We start from the raw sequence: 20104 nt of genomic DNA on the forward strand, positions 1-20104 counted from the left end.
TTCGATCGCGACGACCAAATTGATCAAGTCATAAACTATGAACATGACGAAGAAAATGTTGATCTTGAAACAACAAAGACCAGCGGGGTATATATATTTATATAAGCAGGCATCTGGTGATCATCACATGTTTTAAATGACTTGAAGATATATTAACGAATCGATCTTTCTTCTTTCAGCCATCCGGATCGAGCAAATCTTCAGGCAACAGGAAACGAGGCCCGAACAAAAAGTTGAAGGAGGGCGTAAAGTACAATATCGAGGCCATCAAACCTAATGGCGAACCATTAGCGCCTAAGAAGATTGCGGACAAGTTCATTCGTCAGTGCGGAGTTCTTGTGAAGGACCAACTCCCGATCTCCCATCAAGAATGGAGAGAGCCAGCAAAGCCACGTCCAGGAGTTACTTTTGTCGACGACAGACAAAAACTTCTACTTTGGGAAACGCTCATGGAACATTTCACCCTACCAGATCATTTCACAGATGCAGATGTGGAAAAGTCAAGGACGCTGCTCTTAGGAAGATGGCGGTTGCATTCAAGAACCACAAGAATCGTGAATGGGCCAAGTACGTCAAGGGAGGAAGGAAGACTCCAGTATTTGAGGGAACACTAGAGAAGCAAAGTGCTCATTGGGATGATTTCGTGAAATTCAAGGATTGTGAATTATCTAAGGAACGGTCGAGAATAAACAAGGCCAATGCTGCAAAAAAGGATAAGTTTTATAAGCTGGGGCCAGGTGGCTATGCGGTGGGAATGCCTAAGTGGGATAAGTCTGAGAAAGAGATGTTGGATGCAGGTGTCACTCCAGAAACATTGAGCTGGCCCCCCAGGTGCAAGACTTGGTTCTATGCGAATGGGGGGGGGGGGTTGGACCCGAAGACAGGCAAAGTTTCGAAGAAGGCATGTCTGGACGGAGCCGAAGATAAGCTACTTGTTGCAATAGAAGAGGCTCGATCGGGGGTGTTCCAGCTCAACAGAGAGAACGACGAGCATACGCGTGCCCTGGGAAATCATGAACACCCGGGAAGAACACGAGGCATGGGCGCTATTCCATGGTATGAGGGGTTTTCGGACTGGAACGCCGACTACAGAACCCGTGCGAGAAAGAAGATTGCGGAGGAGAAGAAGAGGAAGATGGAGGAGGAGCAGAGGAAGCTAGACTATGAACGCCTTCAAGGCCTAGAATCAGCGCACACGGACTTGGCAGTCAAATTCCAGCGGCACCAGGAGCAGATCGACTCACTTAGCCAGCAAAGGGGGTCTCAGCAGCTGCAGCAGCTAGCGGATGATCCACTATTGGATAGCACCGTCCCATCCATGCCGAGAAGCAGCGTGGGTTCCGCCCCGGGCGATGCATTGCTGGATAGCTACCCAGTGGATGACATCATAGAGAACACTAACTGCGAGCTACACTTCAAAATGAAGAACATATCCATGAAGGTGGCGGACGCCCTTGCTTTTACAACCCCCCCCCCCCGAGGCAACCTTCCATTGCAACTCGATTCCAGCGGGCTACGCTGGTGTCTTGGTTGATGAGGTGGTGGACCAATATTCGGGGCTAGAGCTTGACATTCCTGGAGGTGACGATGAGCACACACTGGGAGAGGCCAACCATCGTATCATCTTATGGAGAAAGGATTGCATCATCTTTCGAAGGCCACCGACACCTCGTCATCCGACTCCTCGTCGAAGTCCGCCACCGAGTCAGCAGACTCCCGCTCCTCCAAGTCCACCAATGCGTCAGGCCACTCCTCCTCCAAGTCCGGCACAGCTTCAGGCCACTCCTCCTCCTCCAAGTCCGGCAAAGCGTCAGGCCACTCCTCCTCCAAGTCCGGCACAGCTTCAGGCCACTCCTCCCCCTCCAACTTAGCCACGTCAGCCGTCTTCGCCGCCTCAACAATCATGGAAGAGAGCCGCCTCAGCTATGATGCGTAGCGGTACAAGTTGAGGTAGTACTGGAGGTACAGGCAGAGGCAAGCGATTTCAATATGGTCCAAGCCTCGCGCCTCTTCCGCAAAGGCCTTACGACAAGTCCGAGGAGGAAAACGTAGCCATATCGAAGGCCGAGGTGGAAGCCCATTTTGCACCGAAACCGCCACCGCCGCCAAGGGAGAAAGTGCCTGTGGAAAAGATTGACCACTTCATTCGTATGGCTAGAGCACCAGCTCCCAAGCCTGTTGACACAGACTATGAGAGCCACATCAAGAAGTTAAATCGAGCACGTCTACAGAAAGAGGCGAGCTCGAGCTCGAGCAAATCAGCTGGCAAATGGAGCGTTAAAACCGTTCCCCAGCTGGGAGAACAGGCGGCGCAATCAATCCCCCCGCTTGTTGTGCCAACAACATATGAGAGTAGGCGTGCCCAATATTATTGTGGGCAAACCGTTAACGTTCCCGGGCTGGGCGATGTGGTAATAACCGAGGAGCATATTGAGCAGGTTGAAACGCTCATGATCACTGTTGGACAACTCCTCGATATCGAGCCCATGTCTCCGACTGGAGAGGAGGAAATAAAACGGAAATATGTCCGGGGCCAACCTTTGGTCGAGCCAGACGAGGTCAAGAAGCTCCCAACGAGAATTTATGAATTGCATCAATGGTACATGGACATTACCAAGATTTCCAATCGAGAGTCCCTTATGGTGAATGTCAAGAAGGATCATTACTGATGTGAACTGGGACCCGATCTTTCGATGAGAGAGGATAACTACGATTTTTGGTGGGACTTGACCCTCACGATCCGGCTACCAACTGTACAGGAAGAACCGTACACGACTGATATCCACGGCAATCGCTGAACCAACTCCACGGCGTTATCGACCGAGCCAACGGCGCGATCGACCTATCCATGAAGGATTTTTCCTGCAAGCAAATCGAAGAACATGCAAGAAAATAATAGCCAAGCAATCTCAAAATTGCGAATATGCTAGATGGGATTAATCTCACAAGATAGGGTTCCGATAGGATGTCTTGACGGTCGCACTAGCCGCTACGAGCGAAGACAAATAAAAGTAGCAATAGCTAAACTTCTCTAAACAAAACCCGACTAAACCCTAATTTTAACTAGCTATTTATTAAGAGGAGCGGCCGCCTTGTGTCTTGGTTTACGGAACGGAGGATGTACGGAGTCCAACGTCTGCACGCCTCAGCCGAAATTGATGTTTCCTTCGGTTGACAAGATGTGTGGCCCCAACGTGATGTACATGGGCATCGTAGCATGCAAGGCTGGCTTTTCCTTGCACCTTCCCCACGCATGCATGTACAGGAGCACTTCTTTGGCTCGGCTGCATGTGCATGGGTGCATTTGTATGGCCCGTGTAAACTTCAAGTGCATAATCTCTCATCTTGATACTTATTTTGCAAATGCCTTCAGCAATCCTACACAAGAAATAAATTGGTGCAGTATTTTTGTCCCTGGTAATAAAATATAATATCATATAATGATCAATACAAATTACCTGAAAATTGTGTCGTGTAATATTTGTAGACGTATCTATGCCCACATCATCCTCCCTTGAAAACAAAGCCGTCCTCGGCTTTTATTTATCTGAAACACATCATAGAGCAACGCATAAATAGATGCAACATATATAGGCCGTTCCGATGGTGTTAGGTTATGAGGGTGAAATAAATTTGTAACAACACCATTAGGAATATCATGAAAAGTTTTATCCCACACAGAGTCCATGTATGAATTATGGGACACAAATGAACTACCTGAGCATGTGGTATGTCTAGTTCAAAAGTTGAGACACTCAACGGAAAAATTTCAGAATTGATCGCAAGCATAGTATGCATAGCATGATCTGTTGATTTAGCTTTCCCATCATTTATTATTTCATCGGGGGTCATTGGAAGCAAGTTAATGGTTTTCCCTTCAAACATGAGAAAGCTGTGACCGTTGAGTATTCAGAACTATTTCAGCTATACAATCAAGACGCACTCGACAAATCTATCGTCAGTTGCTATTGTTTGTAAGTGATTTCTTTCTGTAATTTAAGTCTCAAGCTAGCTGTAGTGATCACTTTGATCAATCATTACATGTAATTATCCTCACTATATTCTTTTCTGTGGTATTATGCAGGATGAAGATTTATGAAATGAAAAAAGGTGGACGCTATGGCATTGGGTTCGTTGACCCAAATACCATTAATGAATATACATGGAAATTAGATCCATATTATGAAAAAAATATAGAGGAAAGCATGCTAGAGTTCTTGAAGCGCCTCAAATACAATGAAGATATACTGCTTCCTTACAACTTCGAGTGAGTCACACTGTCTTGTACTACAAATTCTGTTTTTGCCTACTAGCTAGCTACATATTTTTGCTTACATATGCCCGCTTAATTAAGACATGCAAACGTGTGTGCATGTAGATTTCACTGGATCTTGTTAATCATTAAAGTTGATGAAGGAACAGTTAAAGTACTAAACTCACTACTTAAGAAAGCAAGTGACTACACCATCGTGAAGGGGATAGTCAACAGGTAATTTCAATCATTATTAACTATATCTCGGCCTATTTAATTAGTTTGTCATTTCCTGATAACAAATATTTAATAACTCATTTATTCATTTTCTTTGTCGGCGGGCAGGGCTTGGTCAAAGTTCATCAGGGCCACTCCAGGCCCATGGAAACAAAATCTGAAATGGTATCGACCCCTGGCAAGTAATTAATTAGTACTAGCTAGCTGCCATCTCTTTAATTATCATGCTTGATTAATTATTATCTGATCAAATTCCATTCTCGTAAAGGCCCTAAAGCAGGCGCCGGGGAATAATCTGTGTGCATACTACGTTTGCGAGAACATTTGCATGATGGCGTCCGAAAGGAGTAGATCTCAAAGACAGGAGTGGGTACGTTTGTCAGAACATTATTCACAATTTTTACACCATTATCGATATCTAGTCACACAACTAATACACATGCATATTGATCTCCTTCTTAACAGTTCAAAGAGGTGCGGGAGAAGCTCCGAACAGAGGACCGCATAGAAGCAATTCAAGAGGAAATAGCGGGATTTTTGCTCGACCAGATCATAGATCCCAAAAGAGAATACTATTACCCGCTACCGCCCCCATGAACCACTTCCAATTGTTATCGTGCTCCGAAAGGCACCAATTAGGCTAATGCCACTGGCTCCGAAGGCACCAATTATGAGAAATTGTAGCTAGCTAGCTAATTATATATATATATATATATATATATATATATCATCGAATGTCCCACAATCACCATTAATTAATTCACACATATATACACACATGTATATATATATATAGTGTTACTATTCATCACCCAGGATGCAGAATAAGTTATTCTTCACTTGAAGTAATTTTACGATCGCTTCATAAATAAATTACGTTTGAAATACAAATAGTTACATTCATATTGATTCACTACGTAAAATATGGTATAAGAAAACAAAAAAAAATAAGTTATAAGACCAGAAATATCGCATTTTATGTATGTTTTACACTTTGTTTTTACGTTCATAATTTTACGTGACATAAAATATTTTTACGGGGAGTATATATTTTCTTACGTTCTTTTTTTACGTATGAAATAAGACAAAATTTACGGAACCTAAAAATACGATGCATTGACGTCAAACTAGAGAGGGATGAAGAATAAATATTCCTCATCCAGGGTGACGAATAGCGTGACCCTATATATATATATTATGATCGGTTCTACTAGAAATTCTATTTATATATATATGCATAACGTGTACAATATGTAGTATCGTAAAATACCAGCAAACGAAAAAGAATTAAATGGAAAACACAAAATTAAATGAAAAAGAAATCATGAACCCAACCCCCCCAACCTTTTAATACCGGTTGGTGTCACCAACCGGAACTAAAGGGCTCCCTGCCCCCGAAGCTGGCTCGTGCCACGTGGTTGCCCTTTAGCACCGGTTCGTGCTGAACCGGTACTAAAGGGGGGGGGGCTTTAGTGCCCACAATTTAGTGCCGGTTACCGAACCGGCACTAAAGGGCCTTATGAACCGGTGCTATTGCCCGGTTCTGCACTAATGTAGGGGGGGGGCTTCGCAGGCGTCCAGACCGCTGCCATGTCCACTCCTGACTGCCCTGGACCACAAAAAAATCCCACCCACCTCTCTCGTGCTTTTCATCAAACACCCGCGATGCTTGCCACGCCGCATTCATGCCGACCCAGATTATGCAGCGGCCGGCATTGATGCTAGTGATTTGATCGGATGGGAAGGCGGAGCAAACAGACGCGACCTCTCAGGCGTCACCGATTCAATATGGATGCCGCATCCCGAGAAACCAACTCCGACCGCCGCGCCGCATTGAAACGGGATGACCGCCACTTCGCCTGGTCTGGCCGCAACTATTTAAGTCATGCGAAGGAGACACATAGATCCGCACTCACCCTCCCCGAGTACCGTCCTCCTCCCCCTTCCCATCACCTCGCCAAACCCACCGGGGATGCTAAAATTCTGGTTCTCTACGCAGGTGGAAGTTCCTCTTCAGGCAGATCGTGGCGCCGCCGTCCTCGCTCTCCGAGACCATCTGCATCCACGGCGACAGGCTCCTCTGGCAAGGAGTCATCTCCTCCTCCGACGAGGAGGACCAGCCTTAGCAGCGGCCTGGTCTCCTCTCGGAGGTGCTCTAACGGACAAAGAAGTCGTCCGTCAGATGGGCCTGGCGCCACCACCACGGGCGCGCGTGAAGGAGTCCCCCCTGCGCACGTCTGCGTGCAGCAGGAGTTGACATCCCCACTCCATCAGGTGAAGGACGAGCTGGCATCCCTGCCGCGCAACGGACTCCACATCGGCGCCTGTGTCAAGGAGCCGACGTCCCCCAGCGCCTCCGCTGTGTGAAGGACGAGTCGGCGTCTCCCCCACCACACAGCCTCTACACGCAGATAGACGAGCCCTCATTGCCACTACGACGCCATTGTCACCTGATAAAGGAGGAGCTGCCACCACGTTTGCGAAGGTGCATGGCCGCTTCCTCCACTACCTTGGAGTAGGCGGTTACGTCCGTGGCTGCCGGGCCATTAAAACCATTCAGCTACGCATCAAAGGCGATAGCTCGCGATAGCCATGTCGGCAACGGTACGAGACAAAAAAGATTTATCAGGCCCGCCACATCGTTTGCTTTTTATTCTAAGAAAAAGACAGGAGGAGAAAATTGCCTTCACAGCCCCTTCTCCGCCCTCCGCCTCGTCCTCTTCTCCAGCGCCGCCACCCCACCCCTTCTATCCAGCGGTGTCGCCTCTCCTTCCCGGTACGTGAGCCGCCGCCTCGCCACCGCCCCTCCTCCTCCTCCTATCTTCCGCCGTCTCGCCGCTGCAGTCGTCCCCGTGAGCAAGCTATCTAGGCTAGGGTTCATCGGAAAGAAAGGAAAAAATCCCCATTCCCTCCGCCGTCTCCTATGCCCCGCTGCCCGCCTACTCTTCCTCTCTGCAGCATCGTGTTTATCCTCGACGCAGAAGGATAACACGGACTGAATAGAGGCCCTGCCGCCATGCTCCTTTTTGTAGGGACGGGGACGGGGACGGGAAAGGGAGGCCCGAGGGCGGCAAGTTCCGTCAGATGGTAGCGGTCGTCGCCTCGGAGGGCGCAGGGGGCTACTTCCCCGTCGAGTCCGCCGCCCGAGCGCTTGTGCGGCTGGCCGACACCGAGGTCGCCAGCCCCGACGAGATGCTGCTCGCCGTGCGCTCCATCACCTGCAGGTATTTTCAGGAATGGAGAGAAGCACCCTTCTCTCTTGTGTGATGCAGCTTCGAGTTCTTTGTTTCATTGAGTATTTTTGAAAGAACCAATTGATCTTCAAAATCCAAATATATGTACAATTCAGATATTTCACTGAGGTTCTGTTTTTGTGGAAAGCAAATATATGTACTCCAAAATCCAAATTGATCTTCTGAGTCAATTACTATGGCATATTTTTTCCTCATCTACATACTTTTACTGTTTTACAGATTGGTTTTTTGCCTTTTTGAGGCATCTTTCGTTTCATCTGTTAAGATAGCCACAACCAGTGACTTAAACCTCTAATATCTTGAGTCAAGATTCCTTCTTAAAGTGAAAATTTTCGTTTATTCTGCTGCTGCAATGATTGGCCATCTATATATTTGGCTCTGGCTTACAGGTGGCATTTCTTTTCCCTTTTCTGTAGGATAGAACTTTTCACTGTAAGCTGCTAACTTAGCAGTAACCTACTATTCAATTTACATGATGTGACTACAGATGACAAGGTTTGTATTTTCTACTCAGGTGGTTGGATATTAGTTATGAAGGTTGTCCCTGGATTTTTGCTCTATCGAGGACTGCATGAGCTTGGTCAATATGCATTCTTGGAAATTCTCTGGGAGCCAGCCATAAAGAAGGAATTCCTACTGTATCATGTGGCATTCTTAGTCAGGTAGGTCCAATCTTCCATCCTTTGTTTTATGTTTCTTCTATTGTTTAGTTTTCTTGATAACCAGTTATAGTATTGGTCTTACACATGTATTCTTATTCTTTGTTTGTGAGGATAAACATTTCTATGCTCGCTTTTGTAGGTACTAAATATAACCAGATGAACTGTTTTTGCAAACGACTGAGTGCTAATTACACGAGTTAAAAGATTAAGCTGAGTCCGATCTATTTTTCTGTCAATTTAGTTTGAAGGTAAATCGTTTTACAGTCATCCCGTTAGAACTTGACCACACAACATGCATGGTGGTTTGTAGTTTGTTGACATAAATGTCAAACAGTTTATATCTGCATAATTCTAGAAGTGCTCTCTTATAATAATCCTCAGTACAAGTTGTATCAGACTAGCAGTATAATGTTGGATGAATTGATTTAATTAATTAGTGACTATTTTTGCATGAGATGATCATTAACTTTAGTTATGTATGTGAAATATGCATAAAGAATTTTTTGTGTTGTGCCCATGTCCCATGCATATATGATTTCCTTTTGCTACGTATGTATTCATGTATATACCGCATCCATTTGGCTGAGTTGCTTGCCTTGCTTACTTCTACAAATAAAGTTGTTTCATATTGGAATTATGAACCATGATTTCTATTTTCCTTGAAGACCAAGGAATCATATTTTATTTATTTTCTGGAAAAGATCAGCATGCTAATTTTTCCTTAATCTTATCCAGAATTTGTTATTGCCATCAGAAGGTGTACTACTTGACCATGCAGGATACAAGGTGTCACGATGATTTGATGAGGTAAGGTAATCGTTGAGTCATGTTGTCAAATGCTAATGGATGGAATTTCTAATGTATGGCTGGAACAACAAGTCGGTGATGATATTGCGACGTCTTATTTGAGAACTGTAGACATGGTTTGCCACGCTGGACCTTGTGAAGATTATGTCTATTCTTTGTTTAAGACTAATTGTACACATTCATGTTGCAAATATTTCTTCGGTTTCTGTTCTCAAGGGTATAGTAATGCAGAAATGGCTGAATTTTACAAATTGTAGTACTTCTTGTGAGCAAGCATTCAGTTCAAAAGCTGCCTAACATGCTGGTAACTTGCTAAATTAGGCATATAATATTATAATTTTAGTTTCATCTGAGAACTTCTCTTTAAGACAATGGCAGTGAACATTTGTTTCTGACAATGACAGTGGATATCGTATATTTTGCTCTCTAAAAATGAACTATTGTGGTGTTGTTCACCTATCAATGTGCCATGTTTTCTATCTAAGAATATGCCACATTTGCTAAATAAACCAACTCATTAAAGTGATGGACAACTAAATACTTTTTATAGAGCTAAAATAATATATAGGCAACCAAACAACCTTCCCTTTCAAAAAAGGCCAAGCAAACATCTGGGTAACTTCCTGGCGCAGCGGAGCGCCCTTGCCCACTAGTACATATTGTGAACCCTCAACTCATACAATTTTGAAGAAAACATGAACTGGATATATGATGCATTTTCTTTAAAGTATGGTATATTTAGTTGGAAAGAATGACATTTTGTCAAGGAAGAAACTGCCTTAAATCCCTTATGATAAGCATGCGGTTGATCTGGGTGCAACTCATATGCACCAGAATACTTGGCTATAGCATGTTTTGTTAGATCCATTCTTAAGAAAACGCATTATTCTTGAAAGGCGACACGCTCACTGCAGCTTGACCACGTCATCCCTGCCAATGCCGATTAGCTCAGCCTTGGTGGCGGCGGGCTCCTGGACCACCTCAAGCAGGCGCCTGCTGCAGCGGCCGACATGTGAGGTATGCTCTTTGGTACTAACTCTTCATTCTCGACATCTGGCTGTGTCTGTTCCTCATATTGTCTCCAAATACCGGTGCGAAAAGGCTTTCTTCTAGATCTGCTCATTATGGTTCTCCAAATACAATACATTCAATGATATTGTAGTTTTTGTGGGCTTGTTCTTTATAAGAAAATAATTGTACACATAGCACTATAGTTACAAGCAGGTCTACGAAGGCATGGCTTCAAAATTCCATATACATGTTTTCTTCCTTTTCCTTTCCATATCTATGGTTTTCATACTAATTTATGTTTTCCCCTCAAGGGAGGACATGTGTATTTGAGAGAGGGTTATGGAAAAGAGGGGGCTGGACTAAGAGGAAGGAGTGGAATCACATGATGCACATTGCATTTCTGTCTGTGCAATCCAGTTATATACTGATAAGGCTTTATACAATAATAAGCTCCCTATCTGTTGAACGTCACAATTAGTACAGAGGCACAAGTCATTTCTGACAATTGAAGATCAAACAAACAATACTGCAGAATTATGCCAATATAAGTTTTTGATGTACATTGAGCTTGTCAGTTTTGCTGTCACCTTTAATTTTGGAGACATGGCTAACTATTTTCTCCACTATTTGGCATCTTCCCATGTTCATCTTGACAGTCTGGTTTTCTATGCTCTTGTTTTCTATTTGCAAGGGCAAATTATATTTCAATGATACAAATGGCTGATGTTAGTTTTGGTATATATGTGGTCAAGAAGGTTGTCAAGGAGTGATGGCCTCAGATTTGTTATGGGGCATTTTTTTTTAATAGAGCGCTTCTTGCGCACAAGCACTGGAACCATCGGTCTATGACATACATGATTCTCTATAACTTCTACCAGAATGCTTTCTTTGTGTTAATGCTCTTCTGGTACGTATTCCCTCCTCTGTGTGTTTCTCATATGATGTAAGCTCAGTATATCTGTGTTACCTTTGTTACCTGTCACCTACAATTTGACTATCCAAATGTATGAATATACGGAAGCATCATTCCACACTCCCTTTTGTCCTTTTTGGACCTCTTGTAATGTACACTGGTCTAATTAAGTTCTTAATGAATTGATTTAGGCACACTACATATTCTGTAACTCTTGTGCTGATAGATTAGAGTACTGCTTTCTATTCCATTATCTGCACATCAGTTCCCACAGTAGTGGTTGATATTCTAGAGGACTTACTCATAATAGTCATGATACCCTTCTTTATTGTCTGAGACTATTGAGGCAAAGCTTCAAAATGAGGGCTACAACCTGACACTCTTCTGAAACATAATGGTAGATACCTTGTAACAAAGCCTTGTCCTTTCCTATGTACATTTCTTCACATATAATATCAGTTCTGTTTCATTTAGCAGTCTTCTTTGTTAGTAATGTTCCATGTTTCTGTTTACATGTACGTTCATTAATTTTCCCGTTTGAACCCCCTTAATTAGTAAGGTGAGCTCACAAGCTTGGGTCCTAAACCACAAGAGCTCGAGAAAGTCGTCATACATTCCTTTTGCAGGACACTAGCAACCTCGGATACAAGTACCCGTGGTGGTTTCTCTGTTCTTAGGAGACATGCTGAAGACTGTCTTCCTCGGACGGTTAGCATTGCAAGCATTTTTTGACTCCACTTGATGTCTATAAAATTTCTGGCTTATTGAATGATATGTTTACTTGCAAGACATGTCGCATAATCCACATAGAACCGGGTGGCAATTTCCTCACATTTCATGGTGATTTTAATTTGAGCATTCAGCTTGAATACCCTTTAAACTTTCCGTCATTGTGCTCTTATTGTTTTGGTGTAGCACTTCATGTCACAACTGAATTTTGAATTCTTACCACTGCAGAAACTTCAACATATACTGATTCATTAGATAATGAGTATGTGTGAGCTCTCTTTGTCTTTCTGATTGAATGTTGAATTCTTACCACTGCAGAAACTTGCAACATATACTGATTCATTAGATAATGAGTATGTGTGAACTCTCTCTGTCTTTCCGGTTCTACCTCATGCCATCAGTGTTTTGTGTTTTAGATGCCCTAATCTCCCTTGTATTTAAGCGTCATTTATTTAGCTCTTCCGAAATTTGTCGCCAAAGTAAGTGGAATGGGCACTTTCAACCTGTCACCGCCTAGATTTCTCTCAAGAGGCGCCACCAGGTGGCGCCCCAACCCCTACTGATATCCAAGGCGGAGTGTGCAGCGAGGCAGCGGGAGAAGGCGCGGGCCACATCCTCCACTAACTAGTGATTTCGGTCTTTTGGGGCTCTAATACCAATGGAGAGCGGTCAGACCAGCCACAGAGAGTAACATACAGTAGTAACATACACATATCCCTAGACTATGTTACTACCTTCATAGTGGGTAGTAACATAAGTGTGATAACATGCAAACCTTTATTTATTATGCTATAGACTCATATTGCATTGGAACATGTGATGTTACAGTAACTACCTAAGTTACTACAGCTCCCTCTCTCCTCATTAACTCATTGCCACATAAGCAAATTTGCTGAGTTGGACTCGATGTTACTGCTGAATTTACTCCCATTGTGACTAGTCTTACTGCCAACGAAATACTAGTGACGGGCCCAATAAACACCCTTTTGGGCTCTGATATTAATGAAGAGCGGCCACTGCTAATGAAGTAGTAGTAATGAAATACTAGTGACGGTCCCAATGTACACTCCGATCACTAGTGCTAGTGTTTTAACAATTGACAAGCCTAATGACCGATTTTTAAATGGCTAAACTGGTAACCCTCCCAAGGGGTTTTGCAGTAGTGATTTTATACACAAAAAAAATCGAGAGCCGCAAAATAAGACGAGTAGAGTTAGTGGCACCTCGTACCAGAATTGCAATTTACTGAACCTATCGTTTTAGTTCCCAAGTATCTCAAACTCCAACTTTGAACTCGAGGAATCTCAGTATCCATGGAGATCCTCGCACACACCCAGGGCGATGTTTTGTTCCATACCTGGCGTTGTCAAATAGACAGTCCTTCAGCGTCAACCTCAACTTCGCTGCCCATTCGACCTCTCTTCGATATGCACTATACTTTATCATTTCTTATTTTTCTTAGAATCGTTGCTGGATATTAATTTAATTGCAAATACAGGTAGATTGTTTTACTTTAACTAGGTGCATGCATGGTTAAGGATTTAAGACAAATATACATTAGCATGATTATGTGTTCAGAAAGGTGTATATGTAGGGAGGGTGTGGTAAATGTTTGGAGTAGTAGAACTATCTGTGTCTAAGTAATAGTCTAGGCCTTCCAAATTTATGTGTTCTAATTTTTTTTGGTATCCATAATATGAATTTTGGACCATTAAAAAAGTATGACTATGTGAGTGAACGATTACAAAAATCTTTATATTGTAAAACATTTTTCATGTGGTACCACTTATGCATAACCAACAAAAATGGTTTTGATTATATTAATTAGTCGTCTAAGTGCAGATCCTGGCTTCTGGGCTGGAGATTTTCATAAATTTGAAAACCGCAAATTGAAGTTTCTAAAAGTTCTGAAATTTTGTCAACACATATGTACACATGTTAACATGCAATACATATCTGCAAATTTGCATGTAGGCATATTTTCATCTGTGTACTACAAAAAAAAAAGATGAACATGTGTGGACCTGTATGAAAAATGGTACATTTATATGTACCTGTATAAAAAACACATTCAAACGTGTGGAGTTGTAAAGTTTAGTGATATAAAACATCTTATATTAGTTTACAGAGGGAGTAGTTCTTAGCTGAAAAGTCTCTAGAAAGATATTTGCAAAGCATCATAACAAGGTGTCCATGCTTTAGTTGTGTCTTCCAGAGAATTTTGAGCTAAGGATTAGACGATTTTGAACCTTTGTTTTTTGTCAACCCGCCTCATTATTAGCAATATATATCAGTTACATTTAACATTATTTCAGTTTGTGCAGTTGTCATGCATCTAAATGCTTCAGACAAGTTCATCTTCGCTCACAAAAAATCATGGACAAAAAGTTGTGCAGATCGATCGAGGTCGAACAGACAACGAAGTAGAGGCCGGAACAGCGAAGAACTGCTCACCTGACAAAGATCATGGCAAGGAACACATCACCCACATACATACATATACATATATACACATATTCAAAGACCTGCTGCACGTAGGATCCGAGGCATATATGCACCAGATCCGAGGCATACATCAGTTGGAACCCCTGCAGAAAACACACAGAGCAGATCATATCACTTACGTAGATATATACCACCGCTTGTTAATTCCATGCAAGCTACTCAGCTGCGTGCGAAAGGATCATCAGTTACGTACGTACCTTTGTTAACCCCGCCGTGAGTCCCCACCACCACGGCGGCGGCGGCGACGACCAACATACGCTATATACAAAACTGTGCACGCAACAGTGTGTGCACCACAAACAACGACGAGGACCAAGATATATTACTAAAATGCTATGTGCTATGTGTGTGTGCAGCAACTTGATATGCATATGGGGCATTTTATAGGCGGCAGAGTCAGAAGGCAGAGGCAGACGTCACGGCCCTACACCGATGCCACGCGCCGAGCTGAGTCCATGACAAAAGACTATCTAGGTTGGTAGAAGGGTCGCCGGGTAGTTGGCCAGGGTAGCTAGCTCGCTTTCCCTTCAAAAGAAGAGAGAGAGAGAGAGAAAGAGAGAGAGAAAGCTAGGGTAGCTAGCAGATGGAGCTTTGCTCGGTGTCCGGTGTGTGTGTGTGGTGTGTGTGTTGCGTTGTCGCGTTGGTGAGAAGTTTTGACTTGTGGGTGCAGCTAGCAAGCCCGGAACGCACGTGGCCCCGTCGCCTCGGCATGCAGCTGCATGCACCAACCTCTCTCGCGCTCGATCATCTCATGGTCGTCGTGGCAACGCAACATCCCTTCGTGCAAGTGCAACTCAGCTACCACAATCATGTTTCAAGTTAGGGACTGAATAACCAGCCCATGCTTCCAAGTTTGCGTGCATCCGGATGGTAAAGCCACCGGTTGTTTTCTCACTGGTCGGCAAGCGGGTGTTCTTCCGCGACGTCGCTGCTAATTGTGTACTATATACAAATAGTACAGAGGGAGTGGTTAGGCCCAGCCGAATGGACGTGGTTTTTGTCTGTTTTGGTCGGCTAAGCAGATGAGTGTGTCCGGTTTTGACCGTGGGAGCATAGGTGCGCCCAACGCGGCTGATGCATTTGGTGCATGCTCACCCGTTTAGCCACAAAAATAATAGAAAGAAAAATTTAAGATAAAAACTTAAGACTTTACAATAACTAAACACCGGCGAAAGTCCACTTACAATAATTAAAACTTCAAAAATTTAGATAAAAACTAAAAAAATCCCGTAGTTGCATTCTGCCTAGCCGTTGGGCGGCGGCGTTGTCCTCGCCGGAGCAGGCCAGGGTCAATGAAATCCGGCACCTCCGTCGATGGGAAGGCACCCTGGTAGGCTGCTAGGGTCGTAGTCTGCGGGGACGCATCGGTGCTGTTGCGCCTGCCCCGCCTGCCGCTGTGCCGCCTCCTCCCTGCGATCCCACTGCATCAGGCATTCCGCCTCCGCCCGCTCCACTGCTAGCGTGCGGCCCGCCCACTGGTACTCGTCGAGCATGGGCACAGGTGGGGCTGGTGGCAGTGGTGACGGTGGGAAGACGTGGTCGACGGCTGTCGACAACCGGAGTGCCTCCTCGAGACCAGACCACCAAGCGAGCTCCTTTTGCTCGGAGTACTCGTTGGTGAACCAGGTCGCCTCCTCCCTCACCACCACCAGCAACACCGGTGAAGCGCGAGCGTCGATCTGGATGACATCGCGGCGGCACACATTTTGCTCAGTTCTGAATCAAACGTCCCAGATAGGGGGGGGGGTCAGGAGAGCACGGCGGTTGCGGATCTCTGCCACATGTGCGCCCTCAGACTGCGACACGACCGGCACCAGAATCCGGTGGGGGTTGAGGTACCAGCCATGCGGAAGGGTGACATCGGGCGACGACAGCTGAATGTGGTACTCCCAATGGCACTATGCACGGTGCACCAGGATGTAGAGCCAGTCGCGTGCCCCCCCCCCCGCCCCGGCACCAGCGTGAAGTTGGTCGGGCGGCAAAAAGAGATGGCCTCATGGTCATGCTTGCCGCGTTTGCGACTGAAGAAGCCCATGGAGACAACGGTGGCTAGGGTTTGTGTCGACCGGCGTGGGAGCACGCGTGGACAGATGTGGACTTATGCGAGGAAGAAGTGGGTGTGACACCCTCCACACCCCCCCCCGCTTGCCTTTTAAAAAGGATGTGGCCTCGACTCTTCCTTTGGCTGAGGAGCGGGCCCGAGGTTGATGGGTTGCATTGACTATGACTGACTGGGTGGTTGGCCAGCCTACACATGGGCCCAAGGCGAACACCTAGAAGACGTGCGTCGCGTCCATCTCGTGTCTGCGTGGACGCAAATCAGGCGCAAATTCAAGCTGGAAATGTGTCCAGATAGACATCAAGCGGACCAAATCTGCGCATGCGCAGGCGTGTTGGGCCATCACGTGCTTATATTTGTATCGGTCCAAACGGACACGGCGGACCAAATGCGGCGGCGCGATGGGGTTGGCCTTATGTACTCTAGCTTATTTTTTCGGAAAAGGGGAGGACCCCGGCCTCAACATCATCATGATACACATAGCCATATGTAGCTTATGAGAATTTTGAAAAGGCGAAAACTATATGAAGGAAATATGCCCTAGAGGCAATAATAAAGTTATTATTTATTTCCTTATATCATGATAAATGTTTATTATTCATGCTAGAATTGTATTAACCGGAAATATAATACATGTGTGAATACATAGACAAACAGAGTGTCACTAGTATGCCTCTACTTGACTAGCTCATTGATCGAAGATGGTTATGTTTCCTAACCATAGACATGAGTTGTCATTTGATTAACGGGATCACATTATTAGGAGAATGATATGATTGACTTGACCCATTCCGTTAGCTTAGCACTTGATCGTTTAGTTTGTTGCTATTGCTTTCTTCATAAGTTATACATGTTCCTATGACTATGAGATTATGCAACTCCCGTTTACCGGAGGAACACTTTGTGTGCTACCAAACGTCACAACGTAATTGGGTGATTATAAAGGTGCTCTACAGGTGTCTCCAAAGGTACTTGTTGGGTTGGCGTATTTCAAGATTAGGATTTGTCACTCCGATTGTCGGAGAGGTATCTCTGGGCCCTCTCGGTAATGCACATGACCTAAAGCCTTGCAAGCATTGAAACTAAATGAGTTAGTTGCGGAATGATGTATTACGGAACGAGTAAAGAGACTTGCTGGTAACGAGATTGAACTAGGTATTGAGATACCGACGATCGAATCTCGGGCAAGTAACATACCGATGACAAAGGGAACAACGTATGTTGTTATGCGGTCTGACCGATAAAGATCTTCGTAGAATATGTGGGAGCCAATATGAGCATCCAGGTTCCGCTATTGGTTATTGACCGGAGACATGTCTCGGTCATGTCTACATAGTTCTCGAACCCGTAGGGTCCGCACGCTTAACGTTTCGATGCCGGTTATATTATGAGTTTATGAGTTTTGATGTACCGAAGGTTGTTTGGAGTCCCAGATGTGATCACGGACATGACAAGGAGTCTCGAAATGGTCGAGACATGAAGATTGATATATTGGACGACTATATTCGGACACCGGAATGGTTCCGGGGGTTATCGGATATATACCGAAGTACCGGGGGGTTACCGGAACCCCCCCGGGGGTTATTGGGCCTCATGGGCCCGAAGTAGTGGATTGGAGTTCGCGGGACATAGTTTATAATTTTGCTGACCAAAAAGAAAAAATAATTAAAAAATAAAGCAAAAAACAAAAGAAAATAAATAATGCAGAAAACAAAAGAAAAAAACTGGAAAAAACTATGTTTCTAGTAAAGTTAATCACAAACTTGTGATTCACATAAATTTTAAAGAATTCAAATTTTAACTATTCATATTTGAAAACTAATGGCACTAACATAAAGTTTATAATTTTTCTAAAACTAAAAGCAAAAAGAATTAAAAAATAAAGCAAGAAACAAAAGAAAATAAATAATGCAAAAAAAAACAAAAAAACTGGAAAGAAAATAAAAAAAACTGCCACCTATTGTGCCACCACGGCCTGAATACGACTAGAAACCCAACCTGGGCCAGGATTAAGGCCCGCAGAAGGCCCAATAGGCCAACAGACAGCATAGTGTCAGATTAGGCCATAAGCCTGCATTTGAGAGGAGCTCGAGAGGGCAGCCGCGGTGGGGCTTATAAACCACTCTCGAGCTCTCTCAGCTAGCGAGGTGGTACTAAACTTTTGACGCGGGGCAGCACAAGGCCTTTGGTCCCGGTTGGTGCCACCAACTGGGACAAAAGAGGGGCATTGGTCCCGGCAAAGGCCTCCGCTTCCCGCCCTTTGTGCTGCTGAAAAGAGACCTTTGGTCCCGGTTGGTGGCACCAACCACGACTAAAGGGAGGCATTGGTCTCGGTTTGTGCCACGAACCGGGACCAATGCTCTTGGTATATAAGTGGCACTTAGAAATTTTGCAGAGTTCATCACACCAGTTGCCCCCGACGACGCCGAGCACATCGACGCCGCCAGGCTGCTCCACCTCGCCGTCTACGCCGCCGCCGCCAACGCCGTCGCCTCCCCGAGCACGCGCCGTCCTCGTCGCCAGCATCCCCGAGCCCACCGTCCTTGTCGTCCCCGTCGCCGCGTGCCTCCGCGAGCCGACCCTCCTCGTCCCTGTCGCCCCGTGCTGTCCCCGTCATGGCGTGCCACCCCGAGCCCGCCGTCCTCGTTGCCGGACTCCTGCCATCGGCGCCCCCCTCGAAGTGAGCCCCCCGTTCCCATGGTCCCGATCGAGCGCCGCTCTTGCGCCCGAGCGTCCTTGCTCTCTGCCCCTGCTCCATGGTCACCGCCGGCCCCGACGCATTGAAGAGCAGAAGGAGAGGAGAAGGAGAGGAGAGGAGAAGGAGTGGAGCAGCAGCAGCAACACGCCCCTGCTCCATGATCTGAAATTTCTGATTTTTTTTCAGATATGAACAGTGCATATAGAGGTTGTTTGATCAAGTGCTAGATGGCTTTGGGCATTTTTAGAATTTAGGATATTTTTTGTGGTGAGGTACTGATGCAAGACAAAGGTGATGGCAAAATTTTAGAATTTTTGGATTGGTTTAGAATAGGTTTTCAGCAAGGAATTTGAATCTGGTTAAAATTTCATTTGAATGAAATTTGAAAATTTTGAACTATGGATAAGAAGGTTTTTGGTGAAATGGAGTGTGGGTACTGTCATGAAGTTGGAGTAATTTTTGTGGTTGTAAAAGAGTTAGGAAAATTTAGAATGTGTTAAATATGTCAAAAATGTTTTTTTGTTCATAGAAAGTTTTTTTGTTCATATAAAGTTTTTTGTTCATATATAGAAAGTTTTTATATATGACTATGGATATATGAGCAATGATGATCCATGGATGTGTGCATTGATATATATGTATTTTTGTTCATAGCATTTTTTTCCATTTATATATGTATGTGGCTATAGATGGATATATATATATATATATATATATATATATATATATGAAAATGATGATCCATGGAATAGTTTTATATATGCAAAAGTTACATTTTAAGAAAAGTTTTATATATCTAGCTAGGAAAGGAAGAAGAAGAAAAAGAATGAGAGGAAAAAGCAAAATAAGAAGAGGAAGAAAGGAGAAGAAGAGGAGAGGAAGAAGAGGAGAAATAAATAAGAAGAAGAAAAAAGAAGAAAAAGAAGAGGAGAAGAAGAAAGGAATAGAGGAGAAGAAGAGAAAATAGAATATTCTAT

The 20104-nt window shown here is 44.5% G+C and overlaps 2 long non-coding RNA genes across 3 annotated transcripts; one reads left to right on the forward strand and one right to left on the reverse strand.

Annotated features, from left to right (window-relative positions):
* The first annotated feature begins 7573 nt into the window (after positions 1-7573).
* On the forward strand, positions 7574-12514 carry LOC125524519. 2 transcript variants are annotated; one of them, XR_007290798.1, is made up of 6 exons: positions 7574-7713; positions 8258-8405; positions 8545-8653; positions 9141-9212; positions 10127-11130; positions 11763-12514. It is a non-coding gene; the product is annotated as an uncharacterized LOC125524519 (long non-coding RNA). The 2 variants fall into 2 exon arrangements; XR_007290797.1 differs by lacking the exon at positions 11763-12514 and having other exon boundaries at positions 10127-11256.
* Positions 12515-14289: 1775 nt separating this feature from the next.
* Positions 14290-14708, reverse strand: LOC125524520. The gene is made up of 2 exons (XR_007290799.1): positions 14568-14708; positions 14290-14453 (listed from the first exon to the last, which is right to left on the reverse strand). It is a non-coding gene; the product is annotated as an uncharacterized LOC125524520 (long non-coding RNA).
* Positions 14709-20104: the final 5396 nt, after the last annotated feature.

This window comes from Triticum urartu, chromosome 7, assembly GCF_003073215.2.
Source record: "Triticum urartu cultivar G1812 chromosome 7, Tu2.1, whole genome shotgun sequence".
Lineage (NCBI taxonomy): Eukaryota > Viridiplantae > Streptophyta > Magnoliopsida > Poales > Poaceae > Triticum > Triticum urartu.